Raw genomic sequence first — 21,864 nt, forward strand, 5'->3', positions numbered from 1 at the left:
AATGAAATCTTGCCATTTGCAATGACATGGATGGAGCTAGAGAGTACAATCCTAAGTGAATAAGTGAGTCAGAGAAAGACAAATATCATATGATTTCACTCCTATGTGGAATTTAAGATATAAAACAAATGAACAAAGTGAAAAAAAAAAAAAGAGACAAACCAAGAAACAGACCCTTGACTGCAGAGAACAAACTGATGGTTACCAGAGGCAGGGTTGGGTGGGGGGGGCCTTCAGGGGAGAGGGTGGGTGAAATAGGTGATGGGGATTAAGAGTATACTTATGATTAGCCCTGAGTAATATATGGAATTGAATCGCTATATTGTACACCTGAAACTAATAGAACTATGTTAACGATACTGAAATTAAAACAAAAATTAAATTACAGTTTTTGAAAGTCCAATCATTGTTTTAGTGTAGGTACGCCCTATCTAAAAAAAAAAAAAGTTATCAGTTGTGTTAAAATCAAACGCAAGAGAGACCCAACTTGAAAATTCCCTGAGCAAAACCGGTCACACAAGCAAAGCTTTATTTAGATTATTTTGCAAGAAAGCGGCACTAACTTGACCGGGGTCATTTCTTGCTCATGCCTCTGAAAATCATAAGCAAAACTTAAATTGTTCCCCAAAATGGATATGAGGTAACCACTAACCAATTTTCTGTCATTTAGGAAAATTCTCCCATTGGAACCGATCACTGTGAAGAATAGTCCCAGCCCTGCACAACACAAGCTGTTTTCTGACCCTAAATGTGTCCGCTTCATTCTACATTTTGGTTTCAGTGCTCCTGGTTTGCAAACTGTCTTTTTGGTGGGTGCACAATAAACTTTTACTAATTACTACTTCGGTGGTTGATTCGCTTTACTTCTGTTTTTTTTTCCTTCTGAGCTTCTGACGATTGTTTATCTGAAATTCAAATTTAACTGTGTGTCCTGTGTTTTTGTTTGCTACATTGCAACGCTATGGCCTATGGAAACATAAGGCAAAGTAATGTCTACAACCCCAAGGTCAGAGCCTTAAAACTAAGGACATGTCTTCACTTACCAGTCCCCTTCCCAGGTAGGAACACCATTCTAAGAGGCGGTGTGAGTCACCTGTGACCCCATGGCCCAGGGTAGCACTCTAGGATGCGGTGGAGCCAGAGAACGGAAGGAGCCGGGCCCAGGCGCACATGGTGGAACAGGGCGCTTCTACTCCCCAGGTCCCCCGACTAGCCAGATTTGTAGATGGCAGGAAAACTACCTTCCACCTCACTAAAGACTCTGTTCCCCATTAAAGCAGCTAAACCAATATCTGAACAAACGCAAAATTATAAATGAGTTTTGGTAATTTGGGTGCCTGATACATCAGAGAGCCTCAATCCATGTTTATTTCCTCTTGTCCTCACTAACCGAGTTGCCCCAAATTTCAAGCCATGTTTGGCAGGAGTGTGGCATCTGTGTCCTTCACTGGCAGCTCCTGATGCCCTCCCCGGTGGAGCTGCAGGAATTCAGCTGCAGCAGAGGTGGGGTGCTCTCTTGGCCTCTGAGGAGGATGCTTCAGAGTTCCGTACCATGTCGCTCTGAGCTCTCCAGATGGGGTCATCTCTGGAAACCCAGTGAGAAGAGAAGGAACCCAAGGTCCTTCTGCACTGGGGCTCCCCTGGCTCAGCCACAGTCACAGAGGCCCAGGGCAGGGAGGCGCTTCCATGGCCTCTGAGAAGTTCTTCCCTCCATTGCCCAGAGTGCACTTCCCTGCACCTTGCCCTGGCTGGTCCTCTCCCTCATTCGGCACTGCTGCAGTGTCACCTCTGAGGAGGCCTTCCCTGACCAATCCCCTGTCACCCTCCAGCTCCTGGTCTGGCCTGGTTTTCCTCTATGGCATCTATCACTTCTAACTTGTTCTTATATACCTCCAGGTTTATTGTCTGCAGAGCCCACTGAAAGGTAAGCTCCCTGAAGGCAGGAGATCCGTCTAATGTTCACTGCTGTCTCCCCAGCATCTCAAACAGTGCCCGGCAGTGAGGAAGGTGCTAGATAAACATTTTTGAATAAATAAACAAATAGAAGATAGATACGGTTTCAGATACAGACACAGACACAGATAAATATATCAGGGTCACCGACAAGTCAGATTTTACCAGTGGCTTCCTTCCAAAGGGTGACCGGAAAAGTGACAAAACCTCCATGTGCACAATGATGCTGATGCTTCACTAGAGAAAACTCGGCCTTTTAGCATAAGGCTTGCCTCCCTGTTGACTTAGGAACCTCTGCCGGGTAGAAGTAGTGTTTCTGCAGAATGTTAGCACTAAAGCAATCTGAAGTTCAAGCTCCTGGTGGGGAAAGGGACCGAGAGAGGGGGTAGGGTGATGTGGACAGTACCAGCTGAGGCCTGCAAAGCACAGCTTACTTTAACAAGCATCTTCTCATCCTTGTTTGTACTTTGCTCTGCACAACAGTTCTACTGGGCAAGTGGTGGCAAGATTGGTGGTGTTATAATTACATTTAAATATAGTTTATTAGCTTCCTGAACTGTGCATTTAAAAATGGGCAAGATGGTAAATTTTATGTTATGTGTATTTTACCACAATTAAAAATAAAAAGTATATATATATACAACTATATATGTGTATATATAGTTATTAACAACAACCTTATTTTGCACATGAATCAAATAAAGCTCAGGGAGGTTGTGACTTATAAAAGTCACACTGCCTGGGACTGGAGAAGCTAGCCTTAACATCAGGACTTCGGAGTCCAGCTCTGGACCTCCTCTCCAAGGGAGATTGAACCTTCACTCCACAAACATGCCAAGAACCAAGAACCAACCTCAAGCTAGAAGACCAGTACCATGAGCTTTCCAAGAAGACTTCTTTTTTTTTTTAAGATTTATTTATTTATTTGAGACAGAGAGAGTGAGCAGAGGGAGAAGCAGACTTCCTACTGAGTGGAGAGCCTGACACAGGGCTCAATCCTAGGACCTTGAGATCATGACCTGAACCAAAATCAAGAGTCAGATGCTTAACCAACTGAGCCACCCAGGTGCCCCTTTCCAAGGAGACTTCAAATATGCTGAGATCCATCACAGCTGGTCACGCCACTCCACTACAGAGGCCTGCCTCTTCCATGATACCATGCCGAGGGGTGGCTGATCCAACAGACAACAGCTCAATACAGATCATGTGTGATTTACTCTCATTTTGTGATGATTAATTTGCTCAGGGACCAAGAGAGTTCAGTGGTTACATTAACATGCAAAGAAAAATTAAACATTTATGCGTCCTTTATCTCTTTGTTTCTAGATGGATAAGTCCTGTCAGTGTCTGCAAGAGATATTCTCATTGACATTGTTTATCTGTTCAACTTGACTCCAAATTACATTTGGGAAACAAGAACTAACACACCGCAGTGTTTTTATATGGAAGTGGTGACTACAGGGGGCCAGATATTAAAGAAAAAAATATCTAGCCTGAGATGCTAGTGTAGCATAAACTCAGTGCAATATGACACCAAGAATCAGGCCCAAACAGGTAGGAGCTCAATAAAGTCTTCTTGGAAAACCCCATCTGGGTTCCTTGAGCCCCAGTTTAATATGCAGGATTGTGCTGGGGATGCAGAAGGGTTCCATCTCATAAGCCAGCTTTGCTCTGATGTCCACATCAGTGTGTTGAAAAAGAGTCAGAGGGGGGTACCTGGGTGGCTCAGGTCATTAAGCGTCTGCCTTTGGCTCAGGTCATGATCGCCAGGTCCTGGGATCGAGTCCCGCATCTGGGCTTCCTGCTCCGGGAGGAGTCTGCTTCTCTCTCTCTCTTTCTCTCTTCCTCTGCCTCTCCCCTCCTGTTCATGTTCTCTCTCTCTCTCTCAAATAAATAAATAAAAATATTTAAAAAAAAAAAGAGTTGGAGGCCTCGTTAGAAGAATTATAGTTTTAGCATGGAGCAAATGGTCAACTGCGTGTCTTCCCATCCTCCGCCAATGCTCCCACTTGACTTAGGTCATGCTTCTCTCGTTCAGATGGGCTGCCCTGTGTCCACGCAATATTGGGCTTCTCAAGGTAGGGCAGCAAAAAGTTTCACTTGCATTCAGAAACCTGCAAAGGAGTCTTAGCTCCATCATTTACCACTTCTATGACCTTGGGAAGTGACCTAACATCACTGAGCTTGTTTTCTCATCTCAAAAAAGCAGATAATAATATTGCCCAACGCATAGGACTGTTGTGTGACTTAAATGAGATAACATGTGCAAAGCACCAAGTGCAGAGTCTGGTGGCAATAAGAGTTCAGTGCACACATTGATATTAGTAGATGCCCCATGATGCGTGCACTGTGTTAATCACATAGCACACTTTCAGTATTTATTAGCAGTTATCTCAGGGTCATGAGGATAAGGGATTTTTAGTTGATTTTTATTGTATTGTATTAAATACTAGTTAGAACTTATTAAGCACATAATATGTGCTAGCCCCAGTTGCAAGTGTTTTTATGTGTCTTAACTCATCTGATCTTCATACAGTTGGTGGGGGGAGGAGGAAAGTGCACCCAGACGATCTGGCTCTGCTACCTGCCCTCTTAACCGTGACCCTCACTGCTACTGTCAAGGACCAGCTGTTACTTCTTTTGTAATCAGAAAAATTTTGTAGTCAGAAAAACTATTTTTTAAATGATTTAAGATGTTAAATACACATTTTGTTGAATGGTTATCAACTCCTTTCCAAATCTGTAAGAACCTCAAGACTGAGAGATTGACACTTCTTTTATTTCAGATAAAGTTTTCCTGAGAACTACCCCACAACCCAGCAATTGCACTACTAGGTATTTATCCAAAGGATACAAACATAGTGATCCGAAGGGGCACCTGCACCCCAATGTTTATAGCAGTAATGTCCACAATAGCCAAACTATGGAAAGAGCACAGATGTCCATCAACAGGTGAATGGATAAAGAAGATGTGGTACACACACACACACACACACACACACACACACACACAGGAATATTACTCAGCCATCAAAAAGAATGAAATCTTGCCATTTGCAACAATGTGGATGGGACTAGAGCGTATTATGCTACACAAAAATAAGTCAGTCAGAGAAAGACAAATACCCCATGATTTCACTCATATGTGGAATTTAAGAAATGAAACAGAGGACCTTAGGGAAATGGAAGGAAAAATAAAATAAGATGAAATCAGAGAAGGAGACAAACCATAAGAGACTCTTAACTATAGGAAACAAACTGAGGGTTGTTGGAGGGGAAGGAGATGGTGGGATGGGGTAACTGGGTGATGGGCATTAAGGAGGGCATGTGATGTAATGAACACTGGGTGTTATATGCAATTAATGAATCACTAAACTCCACCTCTGAAACTAATAATACTCTATATGTTAATTAAATTTATTTTAAGTTTAAAAAAAAAAGATGCTATGGAAAATAGAATAGAAGAAATGATGTCTTCCCTTCAGGGCCTTGTACATGTGGAAATTGAATTCTTATTGCTAATAGCTGACATTCATTTAGTGCAGACCGTGTGCCCAGTCACGGTGCTAAAAGCTTTGCCCACATTGTCTCACTTAATCCCCATAACAAATCGATGAGATAGGTACAATTAATATCCCCATCGTGCGGGTGCCTGGGTGGCCCAGTCGTTAAGCATCTGCCTTCAGCTCGGGTCATGATCTCAGGGTCCTGGGATCGAGCCCCGCATCGGGCTCCCTGCGCAGCGGGAAGCCTGCTTCTCCCTCTCCCACTCCCCCTGCTTGTGGTCCCTCTCTTGCTGTGTCTCTCTCTGTCAAATAAATAAATACAATCTAAAAAAAAAAATCCCCATTGTGCAGAATGAGGAAATTAAGCCTCAGGGTTCCAAGAAGGAAAATCTGCACAGGCTAACTGCCACGTGGCTGCCACAAGCAGTGATTTCTGTCCATTTTTCTTTTCCTCACTATCTTAAAAAGCAGGCCACTTGATAGGTGCTTGAAACATTCCTGGCAAAGTGAATACCAACTTTTTAATACACTCTCGTCACTAGACAGCAGTGCATTTCCCAGACATTAAACTTTACATGGGCACACTTACAGAGCTAGTGAGTTTGAAAGAATCCCACTCTCTGAGTTTATGGACCTCTTCTTACACCCTCCCCAGCAACACCTCTGTTCCCCCCTGCAGCATTTGAAGATGGGCCTGAAATGGAGAAGACACGCCATCTCTCTGCTCTCGCCTGCTAATTCTCAATTTCAAGATGTTCTATTACATCTGATTTATGGCCTGACAGAGCTCATTCTAGCCCACAACCTTGAGCTTGTAAAATGCACAGGGGAAAATTTACTAATGACCATGTTCATCTTACTGCATGGTAGGGAATTTTTTTAAGGGAAAAAAGCTCAAGAAGCAGGGACATTTCAAATAGCCAATTATGAATAACAATTGTTTGATAGCCGAGTGCAGTAGATCTTCCAGCTCATTCGGTTTTCATCTAATTAAATCTTTCATTTCCACGGGCAGCGTGTGGTACATGCTTGTGTTTGCTTTTGTCGGCAGGATATAATCAATAGGAGAACTGTGGATGCATTTCAGCATTTATTAGCAGCTCAATTGGAAGTTGTTTTATTTTAATAACATCCTTGTCTTTATTCTGTTCAGGGTAAATCGACAGCTTTGATGAATAACAGATGAAAGAAAACTGGTTTACATTATCCCATTAAGAGTAAAGAAATCAGAGAATGAAAGGAAGCTGAGAGAGAAATTGAAAAACACTTTAAAGCTGCATTTTCTTTGTTACAAAACAAAAGAAAAACAAACAAAAATGCCTTCCATTCACTCCAAAAGATCATCAAGTCTATTTGATTTCAGCTAAATATACCTCCCAAGACCATGGTGATAAATTCCCTTTCTGAAGCTTTCTACCACTTTTATTTGCAGCTCATAGTTAGTTATTCTTGGTTAATTTCCCCTGGAGCTGCAATATGGATAACAAAGGGGAGAACCAGTACAAAATGTCATTTGTTCACCATAAGTGAATCCAAATGCCCAAATGCTCCCATCCTCAAATAGCAGGCACACTGGCAGAGAGGACACCTTAACAACAAACGTGGATGCTCCACAATGATGAGGCATTCACAAAAGCCCACTGCACAGCATGATCAACAAAATTTGAACTGATCTGTGGGCCAGAAGACCGCTCTTTGGAAATCCTACCTGGTATCGCCAACCATTCACTTGACAGCACCATGTGAATATCTCTCATCTAAAAATCTGAATGTTTTTCCACAATGAGATACCACTTCACACCCATTACGATAGCAATTTTTCAATAAATAAATAAATAAATAAACAAGTGTTGGCGAGGATGTGGAAAAACTGGAACTCTTGCACACTGGGTGAGAATGTAAAATGGTGCTGTAGCCACTGTAGAAAACAGTTTGGTGGTTTCTCAAAATATTAAATATAAAATTACCATATGATTCACCAATTCTACTTCTGGGTATAAGCCCAAAAGAAGTGAAAGCAGGACTGGAACAGATTTTGTACACTCCTGTTCATAGCAGCAATGTTCATGAGAGCCAAAAGGAAGAAGCAATTCAAATATCCATCAGCGGGTGAATAAATAAATAAAATGTGGTATATACATAAAACAGAATTATTCAGCCTTAGAGAGAAAATTTTGACACATGTTATAGCATGGATGAACCTTGAAGACGGTGTGCAGAGTGACATAAGCCAGTCCCAAAAGGACAAATACTGTATGATTATCTGAGGTTCCTAGAACAGTCAAATTCACAGAAATAGAAAGGAATGGTGGCAGCCAGGAGTCGTGGGGAGGAGAACATGGAGTTTGTGTGTAATGGGTACAGTTTCAGGAGTAAGTTGAAAAAGTTCTGAGATGAATGGTGGTGATGGTGGCACAATATGAATGAATGCCACAGAAATGTACATTCAAAAGTGGTTAGGATGGTAAATTTTGTTACGTGTATTTTGGCACAATAAAGATAAACAATATTTTAACCCTCAAATAAAGTTGTCCTTGGATAGTTCCCACCTGGGCATACAGCACATCCATTTATCCAATCGCTCAAGCCAGAGACACGAGAACCAACCCTCATACCTCCCCAAGCCCTGGTCACCCCCGGTGGAGTCTACTGCCTAAATGAAAGCCCCATCAGTCCACTTGCTGGCATGTCCTGCCATCTCCATGAGTGACTGTCCTCTCTTCCCTGGATTCTCCAATGACCTCCTACCCAGTCTCTGGGATCAGCCCAGGCCCCGCCCCCTCCAGGCCATTCTCCACCAGCAACCAGACTGAGCTTTTACAGACAGAAACCAGGTTCTGTCGCCGCTCACCCCCAAAGCTCCTGCTGCCACTGAGAACCAAATCAGGGCTCCTCCCCAAGCCTACTGAAGCCCTGAAGCCAGGGGACAGCCCCCTCCGAGGTCTCCCTCACTCAGTACTTCTGTGCCTCTCTGTACATAATACATCTCCACTAGCTCCTCAAACTCACGAGCGTCCATCATCAGGCAGGGCCTTTGCCCACGGCACCCCTTTGACAGGAACATGCTCCCCTCATTGTTTGCCTGGGCAAACACTCCTGTGACTTCAGGCGTCATCATAAACAGCATTCCCTCAAGGGTCCCTCACAGATGTCACATTGCAAAGAGCCCCCTGCTCTCCTCCCATGCCCTTTCTTCTTTGTCCCCATGGCCCTTTTTACACTTCTACATTTGTATAATCCTCCCTACCTGGGGGACTGTGAGATCCCCGAGAGCAGCTCCCATGCGTGTCTTGAGCCATATTCCTAGCCACTCAGCACGATATCTGGCACACAGTAGGTACTCACCTGTCAGGTGAACGAATAAGTAAAGGAATGCAGGTTCTTTTAGGTCATGCAAACAGTGGGAAGCAGAAGGTCTGCCTCTGACCCACACAGCCTCCACGTTTTACTTCCCGTAGAGACTCGGGCAGGCCTGTGCACCTGATCTGAAACCCACCCCACCTAGCCGACCCACATACTCGCTTCCAACCACTTGGTGTTGGACAGACACACCCAAAGGCCCTCTGGCAAAAGGGCCTGGCTTTTCCTGGGAAGGGGATGAAGAGTGAAGCTTGTCGCCTGTTGAAGACAAGGTACCTGCTTGAGTTGTTAGTTCTAAGATGATATAAATTCGTTGATAAGTGCCGCCCAGCTGTTCCTGTTCCTTGGTTTTCCAGGCATGCTGCCTGCTCGATTAGTGAAGAAATGCCTTGAAACAACATGACACTGGCCATATAGATGGAATGTGAAACTGGGTCTGCCTTTGTCAAGACCCCCAGAGCAGTCCTGAACCATTACCTCGGTGGCAGTGAGAAAACCTCGGCTCCCACACGGGTCTTCCCCCACTTTGGCAAGCCGTCTTCCCCGAGGTAACACTCCACCAAACAGTAACTTGGATAATGGCCAATGCTACAGTGATTATTATTGTTATTATGGGCTCTATTTTATTCTCATTTAATTAGTAATTATTTTAGATTACATGGCTGAAGCGCTGCTACAATGAGTGTTTCCTGGCAGTCAAGGGCTAATTCTCCATCAAGGTGGAAATATGGACTATTTTGAGTTCAGCCATTGGAAGCTGTACTGATGAACGCCTCTCGATGCCATATGGCGCAGTCTACACCCAGTGTCTCTTTACAACAATAGTTTCACTTCTATTACCATTAAGGAGAAATATGTAAAGACTGTTTTCCCTCCAAACAGAGCTCCCGTGCTGGCAGGCCCTGGAGTATCTGGGAGAAGGAAACCCAGGAATCCTGCTGCACCCATCAGAGCTAGCCCCTCTTGGGGGTTCCCTAGGGGGGCCAGGTTTCCAGCTAATGTTTAATTGGCTATAAAACACACACGTCTTCTGTTGGAGTTGACACCTAACGAATCCAGGAACCAACCTGCGGTGATATCTGAAAGCTGCGTAGCTAGAAGGTGGGTGCACACGAAGTGGGCTGTCTCGCACTGTTTTTGCATTTCAAACATCTAGGAGTAGCCCTATTTCCGTAAATAAATATGCTGTCTTCAAATCACCGCATCCAGGGGGGAAATAAGATGAGCCTAGAACCATCTTTTTGTGTCATGAAGTATGGAAGTGCCCAATGATGAAGAAATGTCAAGAGGACACAAGAACCAATTTGAAGTGGCTTCCACCGACTGAGTCTGAGAAGTTGTGAGCATTTAAATACATAATGATTGTAACAGATTAGAACCCCTTGGATAGAGTAGTACCCCATAAATCCAGACTGATAGAAACTGAAGCATAAATAAATGAGAAGAGAAAGCTCTTCTTTACAGCAGAAAGATAAGTAATAAATGCAGGAGAAATGATGGTATTAGAAAATCGCCATTTGGTAACCATCATAGTAATCTATTCATCAAGAAACATCAATGGATGCCAAACTCTAATGGGTGAGAGGCTTATGCCGCAAGAGATATTTACATAGTTTCAAAGTATCTCCTCACAAGATACTTATGAATCACAAAAAGACTTCATAGTAGAGATACCTGGCAGGCCCCAGCATCATCAGTGATCAAAGTTAAAAATACCAGTAACCAAGTAGACCTCATGTGCCACTGGGTGGGGTGTGATGCAATAAAACACAGTATCTGTGACCTTCCAGCCCAAGCCATTGCCTGAGTCTAACCAAATTGAGGAAGAGTCTACAAAATGACTGGCCTACAATCTTCATCCCTGTCCATGTCATGAAAACACGGAATTACCAGATGAGCCAGCAATTTCACTTCTGTGTAAATACTCAAAAGAAGTGCAAGCGGGAACTCAAACAGATATTTTGTACGCCCGTGTTCACAGCAATCAAGAGCCAGTGGAAGCAACCTAAGTCTCTACTGCTGGGTGAGTGGATAAACAAAATGTGATGTATACACACAACAGGATAGTAATCAGCCTTAAAAAGGAAAGAAATTCTGACATATGCTATAGCATGGATGAACTTTGAAGACATTGTGCTAAATTAAATAAGCCAATCACCAAAAAAGACAAATATTGTATGATTCCATTTACATGAGGTACCTAGAGTGGCCCAATTCATAGACAGAAAGTAGAAGGGTGGTTTCCAGGGACCGGGAGGAGGGAGAACTGGGGAGTTCGTGTTTAATGGGAACAGAGTTTTGGGTGGGAAGACGAAAAGTTCTGGAAATGGATGGTGATGATGGTTGCACAACAATGTAAACGGACCTAATGCCACAGAAGCATACACTTAAAAATGGTTAAAGTGGTAAGTTTTGTGTTTTATCTATTTCACCAGAATTTAAAAAAAAAAGAATTCAAGCTTTGGAGCCAAAGTTGGGTTCCAAGGGCAGGAGGAAATTTTTGAAGGTGATGGATAAGTTTATGGCACTGATAGTAATAGTAGTTTTGCAGGTGTATACTTATCTCCAAACACATCAAGTTAAATACACTAAATGTCTACAGCTTTTTGTATGTCAATCATGGCTCAATAAAGCAGGGGTTTTTTTAGAAATCTGGGTTCAAATTCTGACACTGCCACTTACTGTGTGATTGTAGGCAAATTATTTAGTGTCTTTGAACTTCAGATTTCTTATTTGTAAAATAGAGACAAGAATAGGATTGGCATGAGGCAGAGGCTAATACCTTTAGCACAGTGCCTGGCACACGGCAGGCATTTGATAATATTAGTAAGTCTATAAGTGCCCAGAGACATGAGATAACATGCCATCCGTGTTTAAGAGAACTAAAGCTAGTTTGGTGTGGTTGGAGGATGTGCTGACATGGGAAGATGCTAGAATGAAAAGTAGGTCTTTTGTGCCAAGATGTTCTGAGGCCTGTGAGGGGTCACTAGAGGGTTGTAAACAGTGCAGGAAAATATTAGAGAAGGGACAGAGAGGGAAAGGGGTAAATATTAAGCTCAGTTTTAAGAACACGGACATCTGATTATTTCACTCGGTCTGTGGGCTTTCTCTTCTCCATTAATACCAGTAATTAACACCAGTGGCTTAAGGGGAAAGAAACCATGCCACATTTAACACTCTCACTTTGCACCCCACACCCTATCAGTATGGGGAACTCAGATGTAAAGAAGGAACTAGTCACATTATAAAGTCAATTTAGGCTTATGCATGAACTCCAAAAAGACTGCTCTCTCCTTATCTCCCCCCTTAATCCCTGGGTGGAGGGCACAGGGGCTTCCCACCATGTTCTCCGTCTGTTCTCTGCCCCATGCCAAGCTTTCTTTAGACCCCGAACATCTGTGAGGAGCAGGGCTGGATCAGAAGACAGTTTTGCTCAGGTTACAACCTGCACCATTGGATGGCCCATGTCACACAACTCCTTTCATTTCCACATTCTAATGAACTCATTTCCACCACTAACACTTAACGTCATTCTAAACAGTTGCTCTCCGTTAATTTTTCTCTCCATCCATAAGGCTTAAGTTATTATGTGAAAACTCAAAGTAATGAAAGTAGCCAAAAGAACACATTTCTCCTGGCTAAGCTGTATTGTTGACCTGCTTCTGCCTGGCCCTTTAAATGAGATTTATTTTGGGGGCGCCTGGGTGGCTCAGTAGTTAAGTGTCTGCCTTTGGCTCAGGTCATGATCCCAGGGTCCCGGGATCGAGCCCCACATCGGGCTCCCTGCTCGGCAGGAAGCCTGCTTCTCCCTCTCCCACTCCCCCCTACTTGTGTTCCCTCTCTCACTGTAACTCTCTCTGTCAAATAAATAAATAAAATCTTTTAAAAAATAAAAAAATGAGATTTATTTTGAATTTAACTTTTTTTTCTAATTACCTAGATAATATATATTCCAACCCGAAAATATCAAAAGTATAGAAAAACACAAAAAGTAAAAATAAAAGTTGCCTATAATCTTAATCAGCCCAATGTAATACTCTTAAAATCTTGGTATATATCCTTCTAATTTTTTCTAGTTTTATTTCTATGCATATATTACTTATTCTTTGTTAAGTTGGGCTTGTGTACACACTTAAAAACTTACCTTTCAAATAATAGCTCTTACTGGGGCAGGACGAGGGAAGCAGTTGTGAGCTTCCTCTAAAGTTTCCCCGAGATCAGCTTGGCTAAGGGGCTCTAGCCGTAGCCAGATACCAAGGTGGTGCTGATCGGCCAGGGCCTGGGCACCAGTGCCCTTGGCATCGCTGTGAGCTGCCTGTCTTGGTTAGATGGTTCTGGATTAGGATTCTCCCTGGAATACCCCACCATTAGTTTGCATACAGTGTCCAGGGACCTAAAATGCCTATCCATGAGAGCATGTGTATGTTATGGTGAACGCCAAGCATGGAGAAGAATCACAAGAATCTGTCGCAGAAGAAGACAGTGATGATAATGTTGAAGCTACTGCTGAATTTAGATTTGTGCCTAGTGATAAATGGACACTGGAGGCAATGTCCAGGCTTTGCATCCAGCTCCTGAGGATGAAGATTCAGATGATGACCATGGAGAAGAATAGGATACGGAAGCACCTGAACAAGGGCAGGGACACATCCCTACATTTTATACCAATGAAGAAGGACTATCCCATTTAACACACTGGAGAGAGGACAAAATGTGCTTTCTCAGGCTGTGAGCAGCCAGTATAACATGGCTGGAGTCCAGACAGAAGAGTCAGTAAGAGACCCTGAAGATGGCATGGAGGTAGACCCTACACCAACAGTTTCTGGCCAGGTTGAGGATGCAGATGGGGATCACTGAGAAGGATTTATGCTGCTGCGGGATTCTACTCATGAATGTAGGAAAGACCTCGGTGCCTCTTCTTCTGTGGAGTGGATGTTGATGAAAGTCTTTTTCCTTCTCCAAAACTTACCTGAACCCGTTCTTTTTTGAGACAGACTATATTGAGACAAAAAGTTGTCATGAGCAGAAGAAACTATGACCTTTATTAATAAAGGCGAATTAACCAAGAGGGCATCTGTAGTTTATCATCTACCCCAAACTTTCTGTGTATAGGTCCCCTCTCAGGGGGCCTACAGTTCCTACCTTCACTCTATGCATCTTCTGTAACCCGGCAGGCCCACATGCTGAGAATGCCCAGGCGCTTGGAAGTGTAGGTAGACTGGATGGGAAGGAGGGAGGCTGAGTCTAAGATACACCTCTTTACAGCCTAAGGATCCCCCGACCCCTTAAAAAGAAAGACAAAGAGATCTCAGAGAAATCCTGGCCTCTGCTCATTCTCCACAGGGTCTTTTTACTAATTTGGGACCCAGATAAATTCACTCGGGCATCTTTAGGGAGCCTCTTGGGAAACATCCCAGCCACATATTCTACCACTAACACAAGTGCTTCTGAGAGCTTTGCCTCCTTCCACCACGTCTCACCAGTCTGTTTTGTTATAACCTCTTAGGTTATAGCCTTCAATGGCTAACCTCGTAGGTTGGTTTCCACAACAACAAGTGAAATTGGGATGATGTCCTCAGAGTACTTCAGATGATCATTGTTTTGTCTTTGTAATAGTTTAACAAATAAATTTAGGTTTTCTATAAAAATAAATTAAATTAAATAATACCTTTTATTACATTCCAGAAACTATTCTTGGCACGTCATACATTTTATGTGATTAATAGCATACAGTGAACATATCCTTAATGTCATTCAAAATTATTCAAACACGTGTTTTAATGGCTATATAGCATTGCCCTGTGTGTTATCAGAGCCATGGTATCTGGTGTATAAGCCGCTGCCTGTACCAGCTGTGGGACAGGCATGGGGTAAGAGCTCCCTGGAGTGAGAGGAGCCTTTTCTAAGTTACACAGAGGTGCCATTTTGGCTAGAAAATGCCCAAAAAATAACATAACCTAGCCAGTTCCCCATCACTGGAATGTCTCCAGTCACTTCCAATTATCACTATTATAAATATCTTTGAGCATAACTGGTTAAATGAAAGAATACAAAATTTTTGAGGCTCTTGTTGCTGAACTGCTCTCCTACCAAATGCTTCAGAGTGCTCTCTTCTCTCAAGCTTCTCAATACCAGATGTTTCTGTTCTCTCTAATCCTAGACAACTGAATGTGTGCCAAGTGCACACTTTTAGTGTGCAACTATTTGATTACTAGAGAGGATGAATATTTTTAAATACTTATTAGAAATATGTATTTCTTCCCTTAAAAATGGCCTATCTGGACACCTGCATGGCTCAGTCAGTTACACGTCTGCCTTCAGCTCAGGTCATGATCCCAGGACTCCTTTCACTTAGCATGATGCTTCTGAGATTCATCCATGGTGTTGCTTACATCAGTAATTCATCCTTTTTACTGATGAGTAGTATTCCGTGACATGGATGGGTCAAGAACTATAGGTCCAATCTTTCACCATTAAGAATGATGGTAGCTATAGGACTTTGGTAGATGTCCTTTATCAGACTGAGGAAGTTCTAGTTTGCTGAGAGTTTTTTATCACAAAAGGATGTTCAATTTTATTAAATGCCTTTCTTGCATCTACTGAGCTCTGCATCTCTGTCTGTCTGCCCTGGGAGTAAGAGACTTCACCACCCTAGAGACTTGAAGGTTTAGTCAACATTCCAGGGAAAATTGTCCAGTGAAATGGACAGGGCCTCGTGCCCCACCTCGCTTTGAATCCTGTGAACAAGTGAATTTGCTGCCCCTCCACACCCCCGGGAGCCTAAGGCTTTTGATTCCTATGAGAGAAGAATCCAGGGAAGTACATGGCATTTTGTGTCCCCAACAACCATGACTTGCCCCTCCCCTGCCTGCACCTCCGAGGCAGGATCGAGAGAGCACTACTTGTGAGCACCTGGTGGAAGTCTGTGGGAAAGTGTTTCCCGCTGAGGCTGAATTCCTCAGCTTCCTCAGCTACTCCGGGTGTGCACACTAACACACAGGTGGATGCTGACAGGGTTACGCTTCGCTGCTTTCTTACCCCCACGGAGAGTGAGGTGCCTCCGCCTTCTATGAAGCCCACCTCACCTCTGAGGGACTTGGGTCTCTTCTGAATCAGCTGACTCGGTGGCCTCACATCCTCATCTTCCTCCCGGGCTCAACAAAAGTTGTGATTTTGGAGTTTACCTGTCATTTCCTCTTTATTAGGGCAGGAGTGATGTGCTTAACAGGTTTCTATATCTGAAGCAGAAGCAAAAGAACATTTAAATCCCACCTTTATCCTATACCAAATGTATATACTTGAGCCTGTCTGGGGGGGCTATTTTTATTCTTACACAAGAATCATGCTACTCTGATAATAAATCTTTCTTTCTAGTGGTGTAAGTCATCCTTCAATCTTCCAAAAATTCTTCAGCCTTTTATTAATCTTCCCAGGTGACCTTAGAATTATATTGTCTAGTTAAAAAAAAATACTTTTGACATTTTTATTAGAATTGAAATGGCAGAATTATTGAGTTACGCCATCCAAGAATGTGCTATGCCCTACCATTTATTTAAGTCTTCACATCTCCCAGTGAAGTTTTAGTTTTATTTATATGGGTTCTGCATACTTATGTCAAGTTTATTCCTAGATATTGTTTATTTTAGCATCTATCTTAATGCCTTTTTTAAAATTGTATTTTCTAACTGATGATTGTTGATTTAAAAGATAAGCATTGATTGTGTATACTGATTTTGTAACCAACCCCCTTATTAAACTCCTTACTTCTAATAATTTTTTGGCTGATTTTCTTGGATTCCCAGGTAGGCAATTATATGCAAGTAATAATTTATCTCTTCCTTTCTGAAGATTTTTCTCTTATTTCATTTTGTCTTACTGCTTTCACTCAACTTCTGGGAAATATTAAATGACTATGGATAGCGGGCATACTAGACTTGTACTTGACTTTGGTGGGAAACACCAGAGTTTCACCATTAAGTATGATGATACCTGGGGCAAATACAGTAAATTTGCTTACTCAACAGCCACTCCACTCCCCTCCTAGATTGCACTTGAGAAAGAAAAAAGCAGCCTTTGACATTCGGCAAGCCATTCAACACTAAGCTATGTTGTTCTCCTGTTGGACATAAACCATCTCACAGAATACCAGCTCAGACAAGGTCACTCTGAGACCATGATTAAATGAGATAAAGCAAGTCCACACCATAATTTTGTCTAAACACAGACAAAAATAAGTTCACTGTGCCACCCACAAAATACCAAACATACCCCTCTCTTGCCTAAAATAAGTGACTGTTAATTCTTTACCAATGGCACCTTTTTTCTCACTCTAGTTTGCCTATATATAAAATTTATTTATTTATTGAGATATTCAATCATAAAATCCACACACACACACTTTCAGATGGCATCCTACCTAGAGTGATTCTTTGGTTCCTTGGACCCTCCACAAATCTCCCAACCAAAGGCCAAATCCTATATAATAGGTTCTATCTAACACCCTTTTGTTGGGGGGTGGCCATGGTTCCCAAGATGTGTGTTCTCCCTCACTGCAACAAGTTAGGAAAACCCACCTTGTTCAGTTATGGTTGTGTTCACAGTAGTCTCTGGCTAGAGGACGAGGACATGCTTTAAGAGTACAGAAAATTAAAAAGTACTTTTCTAGACACCCTTATAGCTAAGGTTCAAGTCATATGAGATCCCTGCCAATGACTTATACCCATGAGACACTGAGAAAAGAAAGAGAACAATCTGAGGTGGTCAAAGACTGAGAGAGTACGTATTCTAGAAAGCACAGTGCACAGACATCTGGACCTTTTAGAGCAGCTACAATGGATCCTGGTATTGAGTCCATAGCATCATGGGTGGTCTTTTCACTAGAACAGTCCTGTTGTGGTAGAGGGAGTTTTTTTGTGGCTGGATCATCCTGGTTGCATGTAGCCTTAAAATCTTAGTTCTTAGGCCCTCTTAGAAATCCTTTCAGCTATCTAATATTCTCAAATAATTCCCTTTTGTTTATGTTAGTATTATAAGGTGTTGGAATTGGAAGCTTGCTGCCTAGTGTGGTGTCTTACCACTGTGAGAACTGTCAGGATGCCAAAATGATTACAAGGGCTTCATTTCCATTCTTAAATATTACTCAAGTTCAGCTTTTGGCCATTTCTAGCCCAGAACCATATAGAAAGGGAGATTCCAGGAAATGTAGTTTCAGGTCAACCAAGTGAGCAATAGGATGATCTAGCACATTCCTACATAGGATTCTTCATTTTCTCTGCATGCTTTATGCCTCTTTCTCATACCTATTTTTTCATTTGTATTTCTTGATAGGACTCACAGGATCTATCCATTTCAGGAATTTTTTTTTTCTTTTCAAAGAACAAAGAAGAGTGTTCCATTATCAAGTAGATTATGTTTAAATTTTCTTGAAAAGAACAAATTTCGAGTTTTAAGGCAGTAGGATTTTTAAAAGTGGTCTATATAATTCTTATTTGGGAGAATCTACTGAGGTATTCTTTGTGATAAGCCTGGAATCAATTTTACAAATTGATTTGTAAATCAAAGCCATCTGATACAGATAAGTACTAGGGTACAAAGTTTGAAATAGGGGCACCAGGGTGGTTCAGTTGTTAAGCATCTGCTTTCGGCTCAGGTCATGATCCCAGGGTATTGAGATTGAGCCACATATCGGGCTCCCTGCTCAGCGGGAGGCCTGCTTCTCCCTCTCCCACACCCCTGCTTGTGTTCCCTCTCTCACTGTCTCTTTGTCAAATAAATAAATAAAATCTTTAACAAAAAGTTTGAAATATTTTTCACAGCTATTATTATATAACAAACCACCTCAAATCTCAGTAGCTTATATCATAAGACCTTATACTCTTCATGAATCTATAGGTCAGTTGTGGTGGTTTTTTATAGTCTCAACTAGATTCATTCATGCTTCTATAATCAGTTTTTAGTTAGGTAGAGAGCTGTGCTGATGTAGGCTGGGCTCTTGTATGTCTAGTGGTTGGCTGGCTGTAAGCTGGGGGCCACAGCTCTTCCACGGGGTCTCTCATCCTCCAGCAGCTTAGCCTGGCCTTACTGATGTGGCAGAAGCAGAGGTCTAAGAAAGAAAGAGGAAGCACACAAGGCCTAGGCTGAAAACTGCAAACTGTCACTTCTGGCACATTCTATTAGCTAAAGAAGTCACAAAATCAGCCCAAGTTCAAGAGGTCACTTAATAATAAGAGGACCTGCAAAGTCACATTGCAAAGTGCATGGATATAGGGAAAGAGCAAAGAACTGTGGCCAGATAAATAAACTATTCAAATCAGAATTTCTTATCCTGGGGTCCACTATAGATACATGGAATTTATAGATGACCGTCAGGAGGTTTAGAAACCTCTCAAATTGGCTGCTGAATATGTTCCTCAATATGTGTACTCAACAACACTTTAGTTTTATTTAATGCCTTTTCCTTACATTCCACTTCGTTTGATATTAAAATTGCCATCCCTTACTTTCCAGAGTGGAATTTTTGAGTCTCCTTGGGATGTGAGTGAAAATAATTCATCCAAGTCCTTACTGGACGAACATTAAAAAAAAATTTTACTTGAAGGGAGGGCTCTGGCCCGGGAGCCCACACGAAGTGGTGTAAGGACCTCTGGTGTCACACTGGGAGAGATCGCTCTCCTTCCTGCAGTACATTTGGAAGAGGGTATATTGCCACTCCAAGGACAAAAGACCCTGCAGGCGCCAGCAAACCGCCTTTCAGCGGCAGCGAACAAAGGTGCGTGCAGAGGTTGAGTAACCTGCTAGCTGCTTTTCGTGGTGCCACAGCATAGAATCCGCGCATGGCGCAGGAGGGGGACTATCTTTTCTGGGACAAAGGGCGCTGGTCAGAGTCAACGAGCCTCTAACCCAGACAAGGAAACAGATCGGAGTGGTGCAGGCTCCTTTAAGATTTGGAGTTTTGAATCCCAGCCACTGGAGATAAACACAGGAGAGTTGGGCACTGGGCACCCTGAGGGCCCTTGCTTTTCTGTGAGGGCTTCCTGAACAGCATTGGGGGAGGGGGTGGTGCGACCCCCTGTCCAGGGACGAGAGAGTAGGGTGGTGTCATTTTACCCCGCTACCAACATGGTGGGACATCAGAGAGCAACAAAGCGGCCCCCAGTGCAGGTGAGAGCCGCTCAAACCCCACCCTTCTGTGCTTGGCAAGTGCTGGTTTTACTGGGGTAGGATTGACTCAGAGCCAGCCTAGCGGGCCTCTCCCTGAGAAGAGCAACAGAGGCAGCTGCCCATGCCCCAAGTCTACTGGTCATACAGTGCCCTACAGCATCCCCTTCAGTTCTGGTGGAAATGGGACCAGGCTGGATTATTTTTTCTTTCTTTTTTTTCTTCTTCCTTTGGATCAGGCTTATAGGTTTTGGTGTGTGTTTGTTAGTTTGTTTTTTCATTTCCTTCTCTTTCTTTTTGGAATCAGCCTTCTTTTTTTCTTTTCTTTTTCTTTATTTTTTCTTTTTGTTTTTTTGTTTTTGTGGGGTTTTTGTTTGTTTGGTTTTTTTTTTTTATTGTTTGGGTTTTTTCATTCCCTTTCCTTTTCTCTTTTTGTTTTTGAAGACTTCTTTTTCCTTTCTCTCTCTCTCTTTTTTCCTTTTTCTTTCTTTCCTTTTTTCCAGGCCTTTTTCAACAAACAAATCAAGCCACACCTAGATGAAGGTCCAGGCACTCCCCACTGCAAGCAAGCAGGAACTCTGCAGAGGATGGACCAGTGGGAAAGAGTAGCCAAAACACAACAGCAGAGTGCACATAGCACACACATCAGAAACACTTCCTGAAGTGCCAGGCCTGGACAGTGTATGACCTCTTTTTAATATAGCATTACTCTGAGGTGCAAGAAAAGTAACAAGCTTTCATGACACACAAAAGAAAGGAACTTAGCCAAAATGACAAAATGGAGGAATTCTCCCCAAAAGAAAGGTCAGGAAGTATCATAGCCAAGGACTTCCTGAAAGCAGATATAAGCAATATATCTGAACAAGAATTTAGATCAACAGTCAAAAGACTACTAACTGGACTTGAAAAAAGCATAGAAGACAGAGAAACCCTGGCTGCAGAGATAAAAGACCTAAAAACTAGTCAGGCCAAAATAAAAAATGGTATAACTGAGAAGCAAAACCAACTGGATGTAATCACAATGAGGATGGAAGAAGCAGAGGAATGAATAGGTGACTTACAAGATAAAATTATGGAAAATAATGAAGCTGAAAAGAAGAGGGAAAGAAAACTATTAGATCACAAATATAGAATAGGGAACTCAGCAATTTCATAAAGCAAAATATATCTGTATCACAGGAGTCTGAGAAGAAGAAGAGCAGCAAAAAGGGCAGAAGGTTTATTTGAACAAATTATAGCTGAGAACTTCCCTAATCTGGGGAAGGAAACAAGCATTCAAGTCCAAGAGGGACAGAGAACTCCCCTGAAAATCAACAAAAACAGGTTAACACCAAGACATAGCCTAGTGAAACTTGCAAAATACAAAGGTAAAGAGAGAATTTGAAAGCAGCTAGGAAAAGAAAGTCCTTAACCTACAAGGGTAGACACATAAGGCTGGCAGCAGACCTGTCCAGAGAGACCTGGCAGGCCAGAAAAGACTGGCATGATATAATCAGTGTGGTAAATGGGAAAAAAAATGCAGCCAAGAGCATTTTATCTCCACTCTATCATTCAGAATAAAAGGAGAGATAGAGTTTCTAAGACAAGCAAAAACTAAAGGAACTCATGAACACTAAACCAGCTCTGCAAGAAATACTAAAGGGGACTCTTTGAGCAGGAAAAAGAGACCTAAAACAACAAAGACTAGAAAGGCACAGACAATCTACAGGAACAGGGACTTTACAGGTAATACAATGGCCCTAAATTCTTACCTATCAATAATTACTCTGAATGTAAATGGACTAAATGCTCCAATCAAAAGATAGAGGGTATCAGAATGGATAAAAAAAATAAGACCCATCGATATGCTGCTTACAGGAGATTCATTTTAGACCCAAAGACACCTCCA

The 21,864-nt window shown here is 42.5% G+C and overlaps 1 pseudogene; it reads left to right on the top strand.

Moving 5' to 3' along the window:
• Positions 1 to 9,236: 9,236 nt before the first annotated feature.
• LOC112820393 (methylosome subunit pICln pseudogene) lies at positions 9,237 to 13,676 on the top strand (annotated as a pseudogene).
• The last annotated feature ends 8,188 nt before the right edge of the window (positions 13,677 to 21,864 follow it).

The sequence above is a fragment of the Callorhinus ursinus genome, unplaced genomic scaffold (assembly GCF_003265705.2).
Source record: "Callorhinus ursinus isolate GAN/ISIS: 27379988/994484 unplaced genomic scaffold, GSC_fseal_2.0 scaffold3, whole genome shotgun sequence".
In the NCBI taxonomy this organism is placed as follows: Eukaryota; Metazoa; Chordata; class Mammalia; order Carnivora; family Otariidae; genus Callorhinus; species Callorhinus ursinus.